General features: G+C 49.1%; 1 protein-coding gene across 1 annotated transcript in view; it reads left to right on the forward strand.

Annotated features, from left to right (window-relative positions):
- Window positions 1-22,520, forward strand: part of trps1 (trichorhinophalangeal syndrome I) — a 191,116-nt gene that overhangs the window by 132,324 nt on the left and 36,272 nt on the right. The gene's annotated exons all lie outside the window — the stretch shown is intronic.

Here is a 22,520-nt window from a genome sequence, read left to right on the forward strand (position 1 = left end):
GAGACTCGTCGCTGCGGTGCTCCACCAACGCTCCTCTACAGGTGTTGTCGGAGAGACTCGTCGCTGCGGTGCTCCACCAACGCTCCTCTACAGGGTGTTGTCGGAGAGACTCGTCGCTGCGGTGCTCCACCAACGCTCCTCTACAGGGTGTTGTCGGGGAGACTCGTCGCTGCGGTGCTCCACCAACGCTCCTCTACAGAGTGTTGTCGGAGAGACTCGTCGCTGCGGTGCTCCACCAACGCCCTCTACAGGGTGTTGTCGGGGAGACTCGTCGCTGCGGTTCTCCACCAACGCTCCTCTACAGGGTGTTGTCGGAGAGACTCGTCGCTGCGGTGCTCCACCAACGCTCCTCTACAGGGTGTTGTCGGAGAGACTCGTCGCTGCGGTGCTCCACCAACGCTCCTCTACAGGGTGTTGTCGGGGAGACTCGTCGCTGCGGTGCTCCACCAACGCTCCTCTACAGGGTGTTGTCGGAGAGACTCGTCGCTGCGGTGCTCCACCAACGCTCCTCTACAGGGTGTTGTCGGAGAGACCTCGTCGCTGCGGTGCTCCACCAACGCTCTCTACAGGGTGTTGTCGGAGAGACTCGTCGCTGCGGTGCTCCACCAACGCTCCTCTACAGGGTGTTGTCGAGGGAGACTCGTCGCTGCGGTGCTCCACCAACGCTCCTCTACAGGGTGTTGTCGGGAGAGACTCGTCGCTGCGGTGCTCCACCAACGCTCCTCTACAGGGTGTTGTCGGAGAGACTCGTCGCTGCGGTGCTCCACCAACGCTCCTCTACAGGGTGTTGTCGGAGAGACTCGTCGCTGCGGTGCTCCACCAACGCTCCTCTACAGGGTGTTGTCGGAGAGACTCGTCGCTGCGGTGCTCCACCAACGCTCCTCTACAGGGTGTTGTCGGAGAGACTCGTCGCTGCGGTGCTCCACCAACGCTCCTCTACAGGGTGTTGTCGGGGAGACTCGACGCTGCGGTGCTCCACCAACGCTCCTCTACAGGGTGTTGTCGGGGGGAGAGCCAACCTCCCTACGGGTGTTGTCGCTCGTCGCGGTGCTCCACCAACGCTCCTCTACAGGGTGTTGTCGGAGAGACTCGTCGCTGAGGTGCTCCACCAACGCTCCTCTACAGGGTGTTGTCGGAGAGACTCGTCGCTGCGGTTCTCCACCAACGCTCCTCTACAGGGTGTTGTCGGGGAGACTCGTCGCTGCGGTGCTCCACCAACGCTCCTCTACAGGGTGTTGTCGGAGAGACTCGTCGCTGCGGTGCTCCACCAACGCTCCTCTACAGGGTGTTGTCGGAGAGACTCGTCGCTGCGGTTCTCCACCAACGCTCCTCTACAGGGTGTTGTCGGGGAGACTCGTCGCTGCGGTGCTCCACCAACGCTCCTCTACAGGGTGTTGTCGGAGAGACTCGTCGATGCGGTGCTCCACCAACGCTCCTCTACAGGGTGTTGTCGGAGAGACTCGTCGCTGCGGTGCTCCACCAACGCTCCTCTACAGGGTGTTGTCGGAGAGACTCGTCGCTGCGGTTCTCCACCAACGCTCCTCTACAGGGTGTTGTCGGAGAGACTCGTCGCTGCGGTGCTCCACCAACGCTCCTCTACAGGGTGTTGTCGGAGAGACTCGTCGCTGCGGTGCTCCACCAACGCTCCTCTACAGGGTGTTGTCGGAGAGACTCGTCGCTGCGGTGCTCCACCAACGCTCCTCTACAGGGTGTTGTCGGAGAGACTCGTCGCTGCGGTTCTCCACCAACGCTCCTCTACAGGGTGTTGTCGGAGAGACTCGTCGCTGCGGTGCTCCACCAACGCTCCTCTACAGGGTGTTGTCGGAGAGACTCGTCGCTGCGGTGCTCCACCAACGCTCCTCTACAGGGTGTTGTCGGAGAGACTCGTCGCTGCGGTTCTCCACCAACGCTCCTCTACAGGGTGTTGTCGGAGAGACTCGTCGCTGCGGTGCTCCACCAACGCTCCTCTACAGGGTGTTGTCGGGGAGACTCGTCGCTGCGGTGCTCCACCAACGCTCCTCTACAGGGTGTTGTCGGAGAGACTCGTCGCTGCGGTTCTCCACCAACGCTCCTCTACAGGGTGTTGTCGGAGAGACTCGTCGCTGCGGTGCGCCACCAACGCTCCTCTACAGGGTGTTGTCGGAGAGACTCGTCGCTGCGGTTCTCCACCAACGCTCCTCTACAGGGTGTTGTCGGAGAGACTCGTCGCTGCGGTGCTCCACCAACGCTCCTCTACAGGGTGTTGTCGGAGAGACTCGTCGCTGCGGTTCTCCACCAACGCTCCTCTACAGGGTGTTGTCGGAGAGACTCGTCGCTGCGGTTCTCCACCAACGCTCCTCTACAGGGTGTTGTCGGAGAGACTCGTCGCTGCGGTGCTCCACCAACGCTCCTCTACAGGGTGTTGTCGGGGAGACTCGTCGCTGCGGTGCTCCACTAACGCTCCTCTACAGGGTGTTGTCGGAGAGACTCGTCGCTGCGGTGCTCCACCAACGCTCCTCTACAGGGTGTTGTCGGAGAGACTCGTCGCTGCGGTGCTCCACCAACGCTCCTCTACAGGGTGTTGTCGGGGAGACTCGTCGCTGCGGTGCTCCACCAACGCTCCTCTACAGGGTGTTGTCGGGGAGACTCGTCGCTGCGGTGCTCCACCAACGCTCCTCTACAGGGTGTTGTCGGAGAGACTCGTCGCTGCGGTGCTCCACCAACGCTCCTCTACAGGGTGTTGTCGGGGAGACTCGTCGCTGCGGTGCTCCACCAACGCTCCTCTACAGGGTGTTGTCGGAGAGACTCGTCGCTGCGGTGCTCCACCAACGCTCCTCTACAGGGTGTTGTCGGAGAGACTCGTCGCTGCGGTGCTCCACCAACGCTCCTCTACATGGTGTTGTCGGGGAGACTCGTCGCTGCGGTGCTCCACCAACGCTCCTCTACAGGGTGTTGTCGGAGAGACTCGTCGCTGCGGTGCTCCACCAACGCTCCTCTACAGGGTGTTGTCGGGGAGACTCGTCGCTGCGGTGCTCCACCAACGCTCCTCTACAGGGTGTTGTCGGGGAGACTCGTCGCTGCGGTGCTCCACCAACGCTCCTCTACATGGTGTTGTCGGGGAGACTCGTCGCTGCGGTGCTCCACCAACGCTCCTCTACAGGCTGTTGTCGGAGAGACTCGTCGCTGCGGTGCTCCACCAACGCTCCTCTACAGGGTGTTGTCGGAGAGACTCGTCGCTGCGGTGCTCCACCAACGCTCCTCTACAGGGTGTTGTCGGAGAGACTCGTCGCTGCGGTGCTCCACCAACGCTCCTCTACAGGGTGTTGTCGGAGAGACTCGTCGCTGCGGTGCTCCACCAACGCTCCTCTACAGGGTGTTGTCGGAGAGACTCGTCGCTGCGGTGCTCCACCAACGCTCCTCTACAGGGTGTTGTCGGAGAGACTCGTCGCTGCGGTGCTCCACCAACGCTCCTCTACAGGGTGTTGTCGGAGAGACTCGTCGCTGCGGTGCTCCACCAACGCTCCTCTACAGGGTGTTGTCGGAGAGACTCGTCGCTGCGGTGCTCCACCAACGCTCCTCTACAGGGTGTTGTCGGAGAGACTCGTCGCTGCGGTGCTCCACCAACGCTCCTCTACAGGATGTTGTCGGAGAGACTCGTCGCTGCGGTTCTCCACCAACGCTCCTCTACAGGGTGTTGTCGGAGAGACTCGTCGCTGCGGTGCTCCACCAACGCTCCTCTACAGGGTGTTGTCGGGGAGACTCGTCGCTGCGGTGCTCCACTAACGCTCCTCTACAGGGTGTTGTCGGAGAGACTCGTCGCTGCGGTGCTCCACCAACGCTCCTCTACAGGGTGTTGTCGGAGAGACTCGTCGCTGCGGTGCTCCACCAACGCTCCTCTACAGGGTGTTGTCGGGGAGACTCGTCGCTGCGGTGCTCCACCAACGCTCCTCTACAGGGTGTTGTCGGGGAGACTCGTCGCTGCGGTGCTCCACCAACGCTCCTCTACAGGGTGTTGTCGGAGAGACTCGTCGCTGCGGTGCTCCACCAACGCTCCTCTACAGGGTGTTGTCGGGGAGACTCGTCGCTGCGGTGCTCCACCAACGCTCCTCTACAGGGTGTTGTCGGAGAGACTCGTCGCTGCGGTGCTCCACCAACGCTCCTCTACAGGGTGTTGTCGGAGAGACTCGTCGCTGCGGTGCTCCACCAACGCTCCTCTACATGGTGTTGTCGGGGAGACTCGTCGCTGCGGTGCTCCACCAACGCTCCTCTACAGGGTGTTGTCGGAGAGACTCGTCGCTGCGGTGCTCCACCAACGCTCCTCTACAGGGTGTTGTCGGGGAGACTCGTCGCTGCGGTGCTCCACTAACGCTCCTCTACAGGGTGTTGTCGGGGAGACTCGTCGCTGCGGTGCTCCACCAACGCTCCTCTACATGGTGTTGTCGGGGAGACTCGTCGCTGCGGTGCTCCACCAACGCTCCTCTACAGGCTGTTGTCGGAGAGACTCGTCGCTGCGGTGCTCCACCAACGCTCCTCTACAGGGTGTTGTCGGAGAGACTCGTCGCTGCGGTGCTCCACCAACGCTCCTCTACAGGGTGTTGTCGGAGAGACTCGTCGCTGCGGTGCTCCACCAACGCTCCTCTACAGGGTGTTGTCGGAGAGACTCGTCGCTGCGGTGCTCCACCAACGCTCCTCTACAGGGTGTTGTCGGAGAGACTCGTCGCTGCGGTGCTCCACCAACGCTCCTCTACAGGGTGTTGTCGGAGAGACTCGTCGCTGCGGTGCTCCACCAACGCTCCTCTACAGGGTGTTGTCGGAGAGACTCGTCGCTGCGGTGCTCCACCAACGCTCCTCTACAGGGTGTTGTCGGAGAGACTCGTCGCTGCGGTGCTCCACCAACGCTCCTCTACAGGGTGTTGTCGGAGAGACTCGTCGCTGCGGTGCTCCACCAACGCTCCTCTACAGGGTGTTGTCGGAGAGACTCGTCGCTGCGGTGCTCCACCAACGCTCCTCTACAGGGTGTTGTCGGAGAGACTCGTCGCTGCGGTGCTCCACCAACGCTCCTCTACAGGATGTTGTCGGGGAGACTCGTCGCTGCGGTGCTCCACCAACGCTCCTCTACATGGTGTTGTCGGAGAGACTCGTCGCTGCGGTGCTCCACCAACGCTCCTCTACAGGGTGTTGTCGGAGAGACTCGTCGCTGCGGTGCTCCACCAACCCTCCTCTACAGGATGTTGTCGGAGAGACTCGTCGCTGCGGTGCTCCACCAACGCTCCGTCAACATAATTATCTAACATAAAGCATGTAGCAGATATAGGATTTGGTAGAAAGAGTATGTGGCCTTTTCAATAGCCTTCAGGCTGGAGATAAAATGTATGACAATGTAATGAGACGGACCCTTTTTACACCATTCAGGTTTCTACGAACACATAGCCTAATCTAAGACACTTTTTCCTTCAAGCAGGCTTCTCCGATTAAATAGTCTAACCAAAATGGCGCTCAATCAAATAAAAAATGTGCTGTCATGTTAACAAACAACATATCCTAAAAACAGGACATGTCAAAATAAAATGGACAACATGGAATGGACAATCACAACTGTCATGATCAGTGGTTTGAAGTTTGTAGCTGCCAATTTTTGACCAGCTGATCATACCGAAAAAGAAAATACTTTGCAAATAGGATCACGATAACTTCTATGTTTGTTTGGTTCAGACTTTGTCCGGTCTGGACCAGCCATAATTTGGTCCAAACATAGACGTCTATAAATGACTTATTTTCAACTTTCATTCATAACCAACATTTGCCTGATTTCAACGTCTGGAAAATACGTATTTTTCAATGTCTAGATAATACACTTTTTCTACGTCCTGGAAAATATGTATTTTACTTACTGGGACTATTCTAGTTTTGCGGGGTAATTTTTGTTGGTCTCACGTAGGGCGGCAGAACGGCAGGGACTGGCCCTGGTTCTAGTTTCACAACAAAAATATAAATTGGGCTCTCTCCCCTCTCCTCATCCCTCTCCTCTCCCTTCTCCACTCCCCCCTCTCCTCTCTCCTCTTGGGTGGTGAGTTCCAGTTTCGGAGCAAGGGGACTGTTGTAGTGCACGTGCTGTGGGTTGGTGCTATGGGGGCAGGGTTGGTGCTGTGTGGGCAGGGTTGGTGCTGTGGGTTGGTGCTGTGGGAGCAGGGTTGGTGCTGTGTGGGCAGGGTTGGTGCTGTGGGTTGGTGCTGTGGGTTGGTGCTGTGTGGGCAGGGTTGGTGCTGTGGGGGCAGGGTTGGTGCTGTGTGAGCAGGGTTGGTGCTGTGGGGGCAGGGTTGGTGCTGTGGGTTGGTGCTGTGTGGGCAGGGTTGGTGCTGTGTGGGCAGGGTTGGTGCTGTGTGAGCAGGGTTGGTGCTGTGGGGGCAGGGTTGGTGCTGTGGGTTGGTGCTGTGTGAGCAGGGTTGGTGCTGTGTGGGCAGGGTTTGTGCTGTGGGGGCAGGGTTGGTGCTGTGTGGGCAGGGTTGGTGCTGTGGGGGCAGGGTTGGTGCTGTGGGGGCAGGGTTGGTGCTGTGTGGGCAGGGTTGGTGCTATGGGGGCAGGGTTGGTGCTATGGGGGCAGGGTTGGTGCTGTGTGGGCAGGGTTGGTGCTGTGGGGGCAGGGTTGGTGCTGTGTGGGCAGGGTTGGTGCTATGGGGGCAGGGTTGGTGCTGTGGGGGCAGGGTTGGTGCTGTGTGGGCAGGGTTGGTGCTGTGGGGGCAGGGTTGGTGCTGTGTGGGCAGGGTTGGTGCTGTGGGGTGGCCACTACGATGGTACTAACACATGATGGACCTAGCTGGATTGTGGAACCTAGAATCAATAAGGGACATAGAACAGAATAAAGTTGAATAAAAAATGTATAAAATAAAGGTAATAACATTTTTTACCATGTGCACTAAGCTCCCATGCATGGTTAAAATATGTATTAGAAAGCATTCCCTTCTCTGTAATTTCAGATATCCCTTGTTATGTCCCCTGTGGTGTTTCCTTCAAACCTCAGGTCCTGAGCTCGTTTCACAGTCACTGCACTATCTAGACAGGAGGCTGTGTAGAATAGATTCTTCGATGCAATGGTATAAAACAAATGGAACGGCGATGGAACATTGATTCTCCTCACATGGGTACGGTCTGATCATTGCTCCACCTGAAGAACATAGGGGGAGGAGCTCCTTGGAACATAGGGTGAGGAGCTCCTTGGAACATAGGGTGAGGAGCTCCTTGGAACATAGGGGGAGGATCTCCTTGGAACATAGGGGGAGGAGCACCTAAAGAACATATGGGGAGGAGCTCCTCGGAACATATGGGGAGGAGCTCCTTGGAACATAGGGGGAGGAGCTCCTAAAGAACATAGGGGGAGGAGCCCCTTGGAATGTAGGGGGAGGAGTTCCTAAAGAACATAGGGGGAGGAGCCCCTTGGAATGTAGGGGGAGGAGCTCCTTGGAATGTAGGGGGAGGAGTTCCTTGGAACATAGGGGGAGGAGCACCTAAAGAACATAGGGGGAGGAGCTCCTAAAGAACATAGGGGGAGGAGCCCCTTGGAACATAGGGGGAGGAGCACCTAAAGAACATAGGGGAAGGAGCTCCTTGGAACACATGGGGAGGAGCTCCTTGGAACATAGGGGGATGAGCCCCATGGAATGTAGGGGGAGGAGCACCTAAAGAACATAGGGGGAGGAGCTCCTTGGAATGTAGGGGGAGGAGCTCCTTGGAACATAGGGGGAGGAGCTCCTTGGAATGTAGGGGGAGGAGTTCCTTGGAACATAGGGGGAGGAGCACCTAAAGAACATAGGGGGAGGAGCACCTAAAGAACATAGGGGGAGGAGCTCCTTGGAACACATGGGGAGGAGCTCCTTGGAACATAGGGGGAGGAGCTCCTTGGAACATATGGGGAGGAGTGCCTTGGAACATTGGGGGAGGTGCTCCTTGGAACATATGGGGAGGAGCTCCTTGGAACATAGGGGGAGGAGCTCCTTGGAACATATGGGGAGGAGCTCCTTGGAACATAGGGGGAGGAGCTCCTTGGAACATAGGGGGAGGAGCTCCTTGGAACATATGGGGATGAGCTCCTTGGAACATAGGGGGAGGAGCTCCTTGGAACGTAGGGGGAGCTCCTTGGAACATAGGGGGAGGAGCTCCTTGGAACATATGGGGATGAGCTCCTTGGAACATAGGGGGAGGAGCTCCTTGGAACGTAGGGGGAGCTCCTTGGAACATAGGGGAGGAGATCCTTGGAATGTAGGGGGAGGAGCTCTTTGGAACATATGGGGAGGAGCTGCTTGGAACATATGGGATGAGTTGCTTGGGACATAGGGGGAGAAGCTCCTTGGAACATAGGGGGAGGAGCTCCTTGGAACATTAGAGATGGAAAGGGATTCTCTCCACTCGTTAGGCAGCACAGGGACTGTGAGGGTGGTAAGTGTGGCTCCGATTGTGTGTACATGTGTGTAACATGAGATGAGCTCCAAGGCTCAGGCCTGTCCCCTGGACGCAGAGAGAGAGGTAGAAATAGTATGTTACTTTGTGTGGTATTCATCACAGATGCTTCTTCCCTCCTTGCTCACACCTCCTCTCCGCTGGGTGTTGAGGGGGTGTTCCCCAACACGTCTGTTACCCATCCCGGAGTTCTTACCCCTGGCCCGTCCCTGTTGTCTCTGGTGGTCTTTTTTGCCGAGGCCAACGTTTCCCAAACTCAGTCCTGGAGACCCCAACGGGTGCACATTTTGTTTTTAACCGTAGCATTATTTAAATCAGCTGTGTAGTGCTAGTGCAAAAAACAAAATATGCACCACTTGTGAAAGGATGGCCCAGCTAGATATTGGCAGACTGGAGCACCAAACCAAGTACACACAGGGAGCTCCAGTCATGTTAAATGCATAGCTCCAGTATCTACAGGTGTGAAAAGGTCCCGGTTGGGGTTTAGTGCATAGCTCCAGTATCTACAGGTGTGAAAAGGTCCCGGTTGGGGTTTAGTGCATAGCTCCAGTATCTACAGGTGTGAAAAGGTCCCGGTTGGGGTTTAGTGCATAGCTCCAGTATCTACAGGTGTGAAAAGCCCCCCGGTTGGGGTTTAGTGCATAGCTCCAGTATCTACAGGTGTGAAAAGCCCCCCGGTTTGGGTTTAGTGTATAGCGCCAGTATATACAGGTGTGATAAGTCCCCGGTTGGGGTTTAGTGCATAGCTCCAGTATCTACAGGTGTGAAAAGCCTCCCGGTTTGGGTTTAGTGTATAGCGCCAGTATCTACAGGTGTGAAAAGCCACCCGGTTGGGGTTTAGTGTAAACCAAGAAGATTCATTTACCTCCTTTTCTATAGAAAGGGTTGATGGGTAAAGTTTGGTATATTACGTCCCTGTAAATAAACACAACACATGTTTTGGTAGAGTGACCCTGTTTTTATAATAACAAGTAGACAAACGTTAATTACAGTGCTATGAACACTTTTTTAATTAGATTATCACCCAATTTTCCCACACTCTATCCCACACACCTAACCACACACACACACACACTCATGCACACATTGGGTGCACATATACATGCACACACACGGCTATCAGTTTTCTCCTTAAACCTGTGCTATTTGTCTGCGTGTGTGTTGATGGCAGGTTTGATCTCCTACAGTTAGTAGGGTAGTACTTCTGGAGACTGGTTCACTGCTAGGTTGAATTGTCACAGTTAGCAGGGTAATACTTCTGGAGACTGGTTCACTGCTAGGTTTAATTGTCACAGTTAGCAGGGTAATACTTCTGGAGACTGGTTCACTGCTAGGTTGAATTGTCACAGTTAGCAGGGTAATACTACTGGAGACTGGTTCACTGCTAGGTTGAATTGTCACAGTTAGCAGGGTAATACTACTGGAGACTGGTTCACTGCTAGGTTGAATTGTCACAGTTAGCAGGGTAATACTACTGAAGACTGGTTCACTGCTAGGTTGAATTGTCACAGTTAGCAGGGTAATACTACTGAAGACTGGTTCACTGCTAGGTTGAATTGTCACAGTTAGCAGGGTAATACTACTGAAGACTGGTTCACTGCTAGGTTAAATTGTCACAGTTAGCAGGGTAATACTACTGAAGACTGGTTCACTGCTAGGTTGAATTGTCACAGTTAGCAGGGTAATACTACTGAAGACTGGTTCACTGCTAGGTTGAATTGTCACAGTTAGCAGGGTAATACTACTGAAGACTGGTTCACTGCTAGGTTGAATTGTCACAGTTAGCAGGGTAATACTACTGAAGACTGGTTCACTGCTAGGTTGAATTGTCACAGTTAGCAGGGTAATACTACTGGAGACTGGTTCACTGCTAGGTGGAATTGTCAGGAAGTCCAGGATCCAGTTGCAGAGGGATGTGTTTAGTCCCAGGGTCCTTAGTTTAGTGATGATCAGCCCTGTTGTCTCTGTCCATCTCCATATGTTCAATCAGCCCTGTTGTCTCCATCCATCTCCATATGTTCAATCAGCCCTGTTGTCTCCGTCCATCTCCATATGTTCAATCAGCCCTGTTGTCTCTATCCATCTCCATATGTTCAATCAGCCCTGTTGTTTCTGTCCATCTCCATATGTTCAATCAGCCTACAACAACAAAGATAAACAGTGAAAATGTGGCTGTCTAGGTTGTAGAGAGGACTTGGTGTTTCACCTGACAGTTACCATGGAAATGACAGCCGGGGTAACTGTGTTGTGAATGAAGTAGATTGTAGAGAGGACTTGGTGTTTCACCTGACAGTTACCATGGAAATGACAGCCGGGGTAACTGTGTGGTGAATGAAGTAGATTGTAGAGAGGACTTGGTGTTTCACCTGACAGTTACCATGGAAATGACAGCCGGGGTAACTGTGTTGTGAATGAAGTAGATTCAGTTATAGATGTGGAACAAGATCTGATTAACAGAAGCATAATACAGTGCAACTGTGGACTACAAAGGAAACAAACACACACATACAGACACACACACATACAGACACACACACAGACATCCACCTGAACCCCCCCCCCCAACACCGACACACACACACACCTGAACCCCCCTCCCCCACACACACACACTTACACACCTGCACAGTCATTGTACTTACTGATGTATGTGTGTCGGTGCTCGTGGGTGTGTGTGTGTGTTACGTGCAACCATATGTAAGGAATTGGAGGGCTAATTAAGCTTGTCCTGTGAGCATGCTCGCTAACAGGGGAGTCGACAAAGAGTCCTTGTTTGGGGAGAGAAGGGGCGGGTGGGGTGGCAGGAAAATCTGGTTCGCCACAGAAGGGGTCAAGGCTTAAATTGTACTAGGGGGGTTTGAGGGTTCAACAGGGGTGGGGGGTATCTTTAGATATTAGAAGTAATGAAAATTGGAAACAGGTTAGCCATTCAATTAGCCAGAGGGCAGGATAGGGGGGCACCAGACCTAGGCAGCGTAACACACACACACACACACACACACACACACACACACACACACCACACACACACACACACACACACACTCAGTGCTTCTCTGGGTCCAGATGGAATGGGTAGTTTGGCCACTGCTCTGCTCCCATTATAAAGAAGCAGTCCCTGGACACAACCTGCAGGCCTGTTCAAACACCCTGGGTCTGACTCCCCTCATACATATGTATGAAACATGTAGAGGTATGTATGTATGTACCCCCCCCCCCCCCCCACACACAAAGAACGGTCCAGTGAATCACCCAGAACCAATGACTTCACTTCCTCCCTCCTACTCCCCTCCTCCCCTCCTTCTCTCCTCCTGTCCTCCTCTCATCCCCTCCTCCCCTCCTTCTCTCATCTGCTCCTCCCCTCCTACTCCCCTCCTTCTCTCCTCCCCTCCTACTCCCCTCCTTCTCTCCTTCTCTCCTCCCCTACTCCCCTCCTCCTCCTCTCCTAGACTGCTAGGTTGAATTGTCACAGTTAGCAGGGTAATACTACTGGAGACTGAATTGAATTGGAATTCTACAAGCCCTAATTATATCTGTCTTAGAAGGAGGAATAGGGTTGATTTCGCAGTGGGTACAGCCTCCGCTGGTGTTGTTGCTGTTATTTCTCTGTATTATATACAGGACCAGTCAAAAGCTTGGACACACCTACTCGTTCCAGGGTTTTTCTTTATTTTTACTATTTTCTACATTGTATAATAATAGTGAAGACATTAAAACTATGAAATAACACATATGGAATCATGTAGTAACCAAATAAGTGTGTACCACACCTACCTGTGACAAGGTGGGGGTGGTATACAGAAGACAGCCCTATTTTGTAAAAGACCTAGTCCATATTATGGCAAGAACAGCTCAAATAAGAAAAGAGAACTGACAGTCCATCATTACTTTAAGACATGAAGGTCAGTCAACACGGAACATTTTCTTGAAGTGCAGTCGCAAAAACAATCAAGCGCTATGATGAAACTGGATCTCATGAGGACCGCCACAGGAAGGGAAGACCCAGAGTTACCTCTGCTGCAGAGGATACGTTCATTAGTAGTTAATTGCACCTCAGATTGCAGCCCAAATAAATGCTTCACAGAGTTCAAGTAACAGACACATCTCAACATCAACTGTTCTGAGTGTCTAGAAAATAGTAAAAATAAAGAAAAACCCTTGAATGAGTAAGTGTGTCCAAACTTTTGACCTGTACTCCCCTACTCCCTTCCTCCTCTCGCTGATAGCAACACTGGCTAGCTAGTGCTCTGAGAGGGATGGATGTGGACTGATATCAACACTGTGGCTAGCTAGTGCTCTGAGAGGGATGGATGTGGACTGATATCAACACTGTGGCTAGCTAGTGCTCTGAGAGGGATGGATGTGGACTGATATCAACACTGTGGCTAGCTAGTGCTCTGAGAGGGATGGATGTGGACTGATATCAACACTGTGGCTAGCTAGTGCTCTGAGAGGGATGGATGTGGACTGATATCAACACTGTGGCTAGCTAGTGCTCTGAGAGGGATGGATGTGGACTGATATCAACACTGTGGCTAGCTAGTGCTCTGAGAGGGATGGATGTGGACTGATATCAACACTGTGTACAATGTATCTACAGTGTTCAATACATTAATGAAGTCTATCATGTGCAAAATAAAAGTAAAGAATATTCGAAGAAAATAAAAAATACCAAGGATTATTTAATATTTTTGCCCACACATCCTTGTGGATTATTTTCTGATGATTTGCTACTTTTTAGTTTGTTGCTCTGTGTGTGTGCACGTGTGCGTGTGTGTGTTTGTGCCTGTATCTGTCTGTGTGTAATACTAAAATAGATTGTGAGTCCTGCCCCATGTTGCTCTCTGTGTCCTGTGTGGCTGGTGTTAGTGTTCTCGAGAGGAAGGGTCGAGGTTCGGGGAAATGAGTGGTGCTGAGGAGGTCATGTGGGTCAAGGTGAACACGGAAAACAGGAAAATAGCATGACAGACTTCTGAAACTATTGTATTTTCTCCCTCTATTCTGTCTCTCTCCATTTCTCTCTCTCTAACCCTCTCTCTCTTACTCTCACTCTCTTACTTGCTCTCCCTCCTCTCTCTCTCTCTCTCTCTCTCTCTCTCTCTCTCTCTCTCTCTCTCTCTCTCTCTCTCTTTCTCTCTCCTACCCTCTCTCCCCTTCCCCTCTCTCTCTCTCTTACTCTCACTCTCTCTCTCTTACTTGCTCTCCCTCCTCTCTCTCTCTCTCTCTCTCTCTCTCTCTCTCTCTCTCTCTCTCTCTCTTTCTCTCTCCTACCCTCTCTCCCCTTCCCCTCTCTCTCTCTCTCTCTCTCTCTCTCCATTCAATTCAAGGGGCTTTATTGGCATGGTTAACATTGCCAAACCAAGTGAAGTAGATAATAAACAAAAGTGAAATAAACAATCAAATTAACAGTAAACATTACACTTACAGAAGTTCCAAAAGAAAAAATACATTTCAAATGTCATATTATGTCTATATACAGTGTTGTAACGATGTGCAAATAGTTAAAGTACAAAAGAGAAAATAAATAAACATAAATATGGGTTGTACTTACAGTGGTGTTTGTTCTTCACTGGTTGCCCTTTTCTTGTGGCAACAGGTCACAAATCTTGCTGCTGTGATTGCACACAATTTCACCCAATAGTTATGGAAGTTTATCAAAATTAGGTTTGTTTTCTAATTCTTTGTGGATCCGTGTAATCTGAGGGAAATATGTGTCTCTAATATGGTCAAACATTTGGCAGGAGGTTAGGAGTGCAGCTCAGATTCCATCTCGTTTTGTGGGCAGTGTGCACATAGCCTGTCTTCTCTTGAGAGCCAGGTCTGCCTACGGCGGCCTTTCTCAATAGCAAGGCTATGCTCACGGAGTCTGTACATAGTCAAACCTTTCCAGTGGTCAGGTTTTCTGCCACTGTGTACTCTCTGTTTAGGGCCAAATAGCATTCTAGTTTGCTCTGTTTTTTTGTTAATTCTTTCCAATCTGTCAAGTCATTATATTTTTGTTTTCTCATGATTTGGTTGGGTCTAATTGTGTTGCTGTCCTGGGGCTCTGTGGGATCTGTTTGTGTTTGTGAACAGAGCCCCAGGACCATCTTGCTTAGGGGGCTCTTCTCCAGGTTCATCTCTCTGTAGGTGATGGCTTTGTCATCTAAGGTTTTGGATTCGCTTCATTTTAACTGGTTGTAGAATTTAACAGATCTTTTCTGGATTTGATAATTAGCGGGTATCGGCCTAATTCTGCTCTGCATGCATTATTTGGTGTTTTACGTTGTACACATAGGATATTTTTGCAGAATTCTGCCTGCAGAGTTTGAATTTTGTGTTTGTCCCATATTGTGAATTATCGGTTGGTGAGTGACCAGAACTCACAACCATAAAGTGCAATGGGTTCTATAACTGACTTTGGTGTGTCGAATTTGATGTATTTTTGATGGCATAGAAGGCACTTATTGCCTTGTCTCTCAGATTGTTCACAACTTTGTGGAAGTTACCTGTGGTGCTGATGTTTAGGCAGAGGTAGGTATAGTATTTTTCTCCCCCTCTCTCTCTCTCTCTCTCTCTCTTTCTCTCTCTCTCTCTCTCTCTCTCTCTCTCTCTCTCTCTCTCTCTCTCTCTCTCTCTAACCCTCGCTCTCTCTAACCCTCGCTCTCTCTCTCTCTGCCTCTCCTTCTCTCTCTCTTTTTCTCTCTCTAACCATCTCTCCCTCTCTCTCTCTCCCCAACCCTGTGTCGTGCTAAACCATCATATAGAACCTATTCCCTGTTCCCCAGCACACCTTAGATCGCCTCCATCCCGGACAGAATGGCTCTTCTGCCGATGGGCTCCCCTCCCTCCGAATCCTCCTTCTCCTGGTGGCCAGAATGGCTCTTCTGCCGACTGCCTCACCTTCCTTTGTATCAGCCCTCCAGGACTTTAATTGGCTCTGTTCAGTTTTTTGTCAAGGCTTCGTTTATACTCAGACGACTGACGAAGGCCTCATGGCCGAAGTGCCCTGTTCTCCTATTCCAGTCGTTTAGAGGAGGATTTAATAAAATAAAGTGCCACTCATTATCCCTTCTGTCTGAAAACACCCTAATCATCCAAATTAGGCACAATTACATTTCCCTCTGTCCTTGGTTGGGAGGGAAAGAAATTCACTCTCGCTTTCTCTATTTATCCCCTCATTTGGAGGACTTACTTGTCCCATGTTGCTAGGCAATTAAGACCTATAGCAGGGCTCAACACTAACTCTCATTGCCATGCCCGGCCAGGCACCAACTCTGTTTCTTAAAGTGAAATTAAACTTTCCACTACAGCCTCCCCTCTGAAAAATGTTTGTCTTATTTTGGTTAATTTCAGGTTTGTCTTATTTTGGTTAATTTGAGGTTTGTATCATTCTCAGAGACGATAAAGCTCAGATACCACTTCCAGACTCAGAGTGAAGGATAGGAGGGATACGTCCAAAATGGCACCCTAGTTCCTATGTAGTGCACTACTTTAGTCCAGAGACCTGTGGTGCACTATATTGGGAATAGGGTGCCATTTGGGACGCAGCCCAGGTTTCTGCATCTACACCCCTGTGTTTCACGTGTCTTACGCCCTACTCGGACGAGATACATTTGACTGGGGGAGCTTAGGTAATATAATTACAGTATCTGCGCGAGCACAAATCCCTACATCCGTAATTTTAGTCCCGTCCGAATCTGCCATGTCAGTATTTTTTACTTCGCAGGAAGGTTAATATCCCGGCCCTAAGAACCTACGGTATTTCGTCAAACTCCAAGGTCCTCTGATAATACTTATCCCGTGGGAATCATCATCCCTGTGTTTTGAGGGATATTACAGAGTTTAACAGGTGCTGCACCCAGTTTGGGTAAGAACATGGGAAGAAATGAATTCTTTAAACAAAGTGCAATGCATGCAGCCTGCAGATGAATGATATTTTATGTCACATATCAACTTTCCTAGTGCCGTACTTCTCTTTTAAAAGATGAAGTGGACAATTTTGTGCCAATTAATTGATAAATTGCCAAATCCGTCAGGTAATTAAATGTCTGCATAGGTTGCCGTTCATGGTTCTTATTGATATTCATTATGTCTTTCTCTGAACTGAAGACCATTAGGTCAACGTTAGACTATCCCTAGACATGTGAAATGTCTTCACGACTAGAGGAGCTTCCAGGCTCCCGTCATAACTGTCAATTGTGAATGAGGGACAAAAAATATAATTACAGGGGCAGTTTAGTAAAACTAATCCGGTCCGAATTGTCCACTGGAAAAACGGACATGCTGAGGTAATAATTACATAACTGACTTTCTATAGTAATACTAGTCCCGTGTGAATAGAGCCTTAGTAGATAATATCAAGCAGTTGGAAGCCTCTCTTCTTTTTGACGGTTACTAAGACAATGGCTAAATTGCCCAAAACTAGCTACATTTCCCTCTTTAAACTCATAGGGGGCAAACTAACTGAATTTTCCCAGTTCAGTAGACTCAGCTTTGCAGTTGTGGTCGAATGATTGTCACAGTGAGGGAGAAGGGGTGCTCTGTCTCCTTTTTTAATGTGATTTGTGTTGCTAACTGAAGACACGGTGATAGGCAGTATGGGGATAGGCAGTATGGGGATAGGCAGTATAGTAAAAGGCAGTATAGTTATATGCAGTATAGTGATAGGCAGTATGGGGATAGGCAGTATGGGGATAGGCAGTATAGTAAAAGGCAGTATAGTTATATGCAGTATAGTGATAGGCAGTATGGGGATAGGCAGTATGGGGATAGGCAGTATAGTAAAAGGCAGTATAGTTATATGCAGTATAGTGATAGGCAGTATGGGGATAGGCAGTATGGGGATAGGCAGTATAGTAAAAGGCAGTATAGTTATATGCAGTATAGTGATAGGCAGTATGGGGATAGGCAGTATGGGGATAGGCAGTATAGTAAAAGGCAGTATAGTTATATGCAGTATAGTGATAGGCAGTATGGGGATAGGCAGTATGGGGATAGGCAGTATAGTAAAAGGCAGTATAGTGATAGGCAGTATGGGGATAGGCAGTATGGGGATAGGCAGTATGGGGATAGGCAGTATGGGGATAGGCAGTATGGGGATAGGCAGTATAGTAAAAGGCAGTATAGTTATATGCAGTATAGTGATAGGCAGTATGGGGATAGGCAGTATGGGGATAGGCAGTATAGTAAAAGGCAGTATAGTTATATGCAGTATAGTGATAGGCAGTATGGGGATAGGCAGTATGGGGATAGGCAGTATAGTAAAAGGCAGTATAGTTATATGCAGTATAGTGATAGGCAGTATGGTGATATGCAGTATGGTGATAGGCAGTATCGTGCCAGGCAGTATGGTGATAGGTATTATGGTGATAGGCAGTATGGTGATATGCAATATTGCGCCAGGCAATATGTTGATAGGCATTATGGTGCAAGGCAGTATGGTTATAAGCAGTATAGTGATATGCAGTATTGTGATAGGCAGTATGGTGATAGGCAGTATGGTGATAGGCAATATGGCAGTAGGCAGTATGGTGATAGGCAGTGTGGTGACATGCAGTATGGTGATAGGCAATATGGCAGTAGGCAGTATGGTGATAGGCAGTGTGGTAACAGGCAGTATGATGATAGGCAGTATGGTGATAGGCAGGCAGTGTGGTGACAGGCAGTATGGTGATAGGCAGTGTGGTGACAGGCAGGCAGTATGGTGATAGGCAGTGTGGTGACAGGCAGTATGGTGATAGGCAGTGTGGTGACAGGCAGTGTGGTGACAGGCAGGCAGTATGGTGATAGGCAGTGTGGTGACAGGCAGTATGGTGATAGGCAGTATGGCAGTAGGCAGTATGGTGATAGGCAGTGTGGTGACAGGCAGTGTGGTGACAGGCAGGCAGTATGGTGATAGGCAGTGTGGTGACAGGCAGTATGGTGATAGGCAGTATGGCAGTAGGCAGTATGGTGATAGGCAGTGTGGTAACAGGCAGTATGATGATAGGCAGTATGGTGATAGGCAGGCAGTGTGGTGACAGGCAGTATGGTGATAGGCAGGCAGTATGGTGATAGGCAGTGTGGTGACAGGCAGTATGGTGATAGGCAGTATGGCAGTAGGCAGTATGGTGATAGGCAGTGTGGTGACAGGCAGTATGATGATAGGCAGTGTGGTGACAGGCAGTATGATGATAGGCATTATGGTGATAGGCAGTGTGGTGACAGGCAGTATGGTGATAGGCAGTGTGGTGACAGGCAGTATGGTGATAGGCAGTGTGGTGACAGGCAGTATGATGATAGGCATTATGGTGATAGGCAGTGTGGTGACAGGCAGTATGGTGATAGGCAGTGTGGTGACAGGCAGTATGATGATAGACATTATGGTGATAGGCAGTGTGGTGACAGGCAGTATGGTGATAGGCAGTGTGGTGACAGGCAGTATGATGATAGGCATTATGGTGATAGGCAGTGTGGTGACAGGCAGTATGATGATGTGGTGCAACATACCAGAGTGTACTGTAGACCTTTCTGAGTCTGTCTGGGAGACTAGTATAGTGCTGTACGTGTGGTTTAGATCAGTTTAGACTGAGTCACTGCCTGCATGAAAACATGACTGCCTCTCCAGTAGTCCAATAAATGTGGTTCGTTGGATTTCCTGCATACACTGTGTTTCTTTAGGTTCACTGAGCTCCGCGGGGATTATTTAACCTTTACATACTGAACAGATCACCAGACTACTGTAAACATGAACTTTATTATCTCCTCTCTGTCTCTCTCTCTGTCTCTCTCTGTCTTTCTCTGTCTGTCTGTCTGTCTCTGTCTCTCTCTCTCTCTCTCTCTCTCTCTCTCTCTCTCTCTCTCTCTCTCTCTGTCTGTCTGTCTGTCTGTCTGTCTGTCTGTCTGTCTGTCTGTCTGTCTGTCTGTCTGTCTGTCTGTCTGTCTGTCTGTCTGTCTGTCTGTCTGTCTGTCTGTCTGTCTCTCTCTCTCTCTCTCTCTCTCTCTGTCTCTCTCTGTCTCTCTCTGTCTCTCTCTGTCTCTGTCTCTCTCTCTCTCTCTCTCTCTCTCTCTCTCTCTCTCTCTCTCTCTCTCTCTGTCTCTCTCTCTCTCTGTCTCTCTGTCTCTCTCTGTCTCTGTCTCTCTTTATTGGCATGGGAAACATGGGAAACATGTTTATATTGCTCTCACAAAAGTTCAATAATAATAAAGACATTTCAAATGTCATATTATGTCTATATACAGTGTTGTAACGATGTACAAATGGTTAATGTACAAAGGGGGAAATAAAAAACATCACTGGTTGCCTTTTTCTTGTGGCAACAGGTCACAAATCTTGCTGCTGTGATAGAACACTGTGGTACATCACCCAGTAGATATGGGAGTTTATCAAAGTTAGATTTGTTTTGAATTATTTGTGGGTCTGTGTAATCTGTGGGAAATATGTGTCTCTAATATAGTCATGCATTTGGCAGGAGGTTAGGAAGTGCAGCTCAGTTTCCACCTCATTTTGTGGGCAGTGTGCACATTGCCTGTCTTCTCTTGAGAGCCAGGTCTGCCTTCGGCAGCCTTTCTCTCTCTGTCTCTGTTTCTTTCTCTCTCTCTCTCACTCTCTCTTTCTTTCTCTCTATCTCTCTCTTTCTCTCGCTCTCTCTCTCTCTCTCTCACTCTCTCTTTCTTTCTGTCTCTCTCTCTCTCTGTCTCTGTCTCTCTCTCTCTCTCTCTCTCTCTGTCTCTCTTTCTCTGTCTCTTTCTCTCTGTCTCTCTCGCTCTCTCTCTCTCTCTCTCTCTCTCTCACTCTGTCTCTCTTTCTCTGTCTCTTTCTCTCTGTCTCTCTCGCTCTCTCTGTCTCTCTCACTCTCTCATAAGCCTTCTGTTTTGAAGCCTTTGTGTGTGTGTGTGGGGGGGGGGGGGGGGGTATTCAGTGGGATATTATTAAATAAATCCTGGAGTATGACAGGATGCATAGAGGCCTTGACAGACGGATGATAGCATATGCACAGTAAATACTGTACAGCACTGCAACTGTTTTGAAGCAGTGTTGTGAAATAGTGTGTATGAATGCAGACCCCACAATATCTAGGTATTTTATTTGTGTGATCACAAAGGAGCTTTCTGTGTCCAGATAGATTCACCCTGACATGATCACATGTTCTCAGAAACAGGCTTTTCTACTAGAAATATCTTTGGAGGATGGCTATGATTTGTCTGGCTAGGTAACCACTGGTAGAATTGGACAGTGCACTGAGCTGCAAACCGTCTACAAAATGTCTCAGTAAATGCTTCCATCACGCTCATGTAGTGGATGGTCCACAGTGGACAGACAGGGGACAACTGTCAGCGGTGAGGGATGTGTGTGTGTGTGTGTGTGTGTGTGTGTGTGTGTGGGTGTGGGTGTGGGTGTGTGTGTGTTTGCTTGCCCATGTCTGTGTGTGTGTGCGCGCGTGTTCGTTTGTGTGCATGCATGCGTGCGTGTGTGTGCGTGTTTCCCTTCAGGGCGAGGTGAATTGAGGTTTCTCTGTCCTCGTTTTCACAGAGCATTACAGCACACAGACTATTCAACTAAAGAGTGGCAGAGTTTACCTCTGGGTGGTTCCCATCGTGTCTGTCTCCTCGTAGAGTTTAGATGTTTTTTCTGTTGACAACATTACTTCACAGGCCACAGGCTAAAAGATCACTAGTGTACTGTGATGAAGCCCTGGGACTTTTGTCTGACTGGGTAAAAAAATGTAACAATGTAACCATGTAACAATGTAACAGTGTAACTATGTAACCATGTCAATGTCAACATTGTAACAATGTCAAAATATAACCATGTCAAAATGTAACAATGTAAAAATGTAACCATGTAAACATGTAACCATGTAACAATGTACAAATGTAACCATGTAAACATGTAACCATGTCAAAATATAACAATGTAACAATGTACAAATTTAACCATGTAAACATGTAACCATGTCAAAATGAACCATGTCAAAATGTAACCATGTAAACATGTAACCATGTCAAAATGTAACAATGTAACAATGTCAAAATGAACCATGTCAAAATGTAACCATGTAAACATGTAACCATGTCAAAATGTAACAATGTAACAATGTCAAAATGTAACCATGTCAAAATGTTACAATGTAACAATGTCAAAATGTAACCATGTCAAAATGTTACAATGTAACACTGTACAAATGTAACCATGTAACCATTTAACAATGTAACCATTTAACCATGTAACCACGTAACCATGTAAAAATGTAATCATGTAACCATGTCAAAATGTAACCATGTTAAAATGTAACAATGTAACCATGTAACCATGTCAAAATGTAACCATGTAACAATGTAACAATGTAACCATGTAACCATGTCAAAATGTAACCATGTCAAAATGTAACCATGTAACAATGTAACCATGTCAAAATGTAACCATGTAACAATGTAACCATGTCAAATGTAACCATGTCAAAATGTAACCATGTAACAATGTAACCATGTAACAATGTAACCATGTCAAATGTAACCATGTCAAAATGTAACCATGTAACAATGTAACCATGTCAAAATGTAACCATGTAACAATGTAACCATGTCAAAATGAAACCACATCAAAATGTAACCACGTCAAAATGAAACCATGTCAAAATGAAACCACGTAACAATGTAACCATGTCAAATGTAACCATGTCAAAATGTAACAATGTAACCATGTCAAAATGTAACCGTGTCAAAATGTAACCATGTCAAAATGAAACAATGTAACCATGTCAAAATGTAACCATGTAACAATGTAACCATGTCAAATGTAAACATGTCAAAATGTAACCACTTAACAATGTAACCATGTCAAATGTTACCATGTCAAAACCTAACCATGTCAAAATGTAACCATGTCAAAATGTAACCACATCAACATGTAACCACGTCAAAATGAAACCATGTCAAAATGAAACCACGTAACAATGTAACCATGTCAAATGTAACCATGTCAAAATGTAACAATGTAACCATGTCAAAATGTAACCGTGTCAAAATGTAACCATGTCAAAATGTAACAATGTAACCATGTCAAAATGTAACCGTGTCAAAATGTAACCATGTCAAAATGTAACAATGTAACCATGTCAAAATGTAAC

This window comes from Salvelinus namaycush, chromosome 27 (genome assembly GCF_016432855.1).
Source record: "Salvelinus namaycush isolate Seneca chromosome 27, SaNama_1.0, whole genome shotgun sequence".
NCBI lineage: Eukaryota > Metazoa > Chordata > Actinopteri > Salmoniformes > Salmonidae > Salvelinus > Salvelinus namaycush.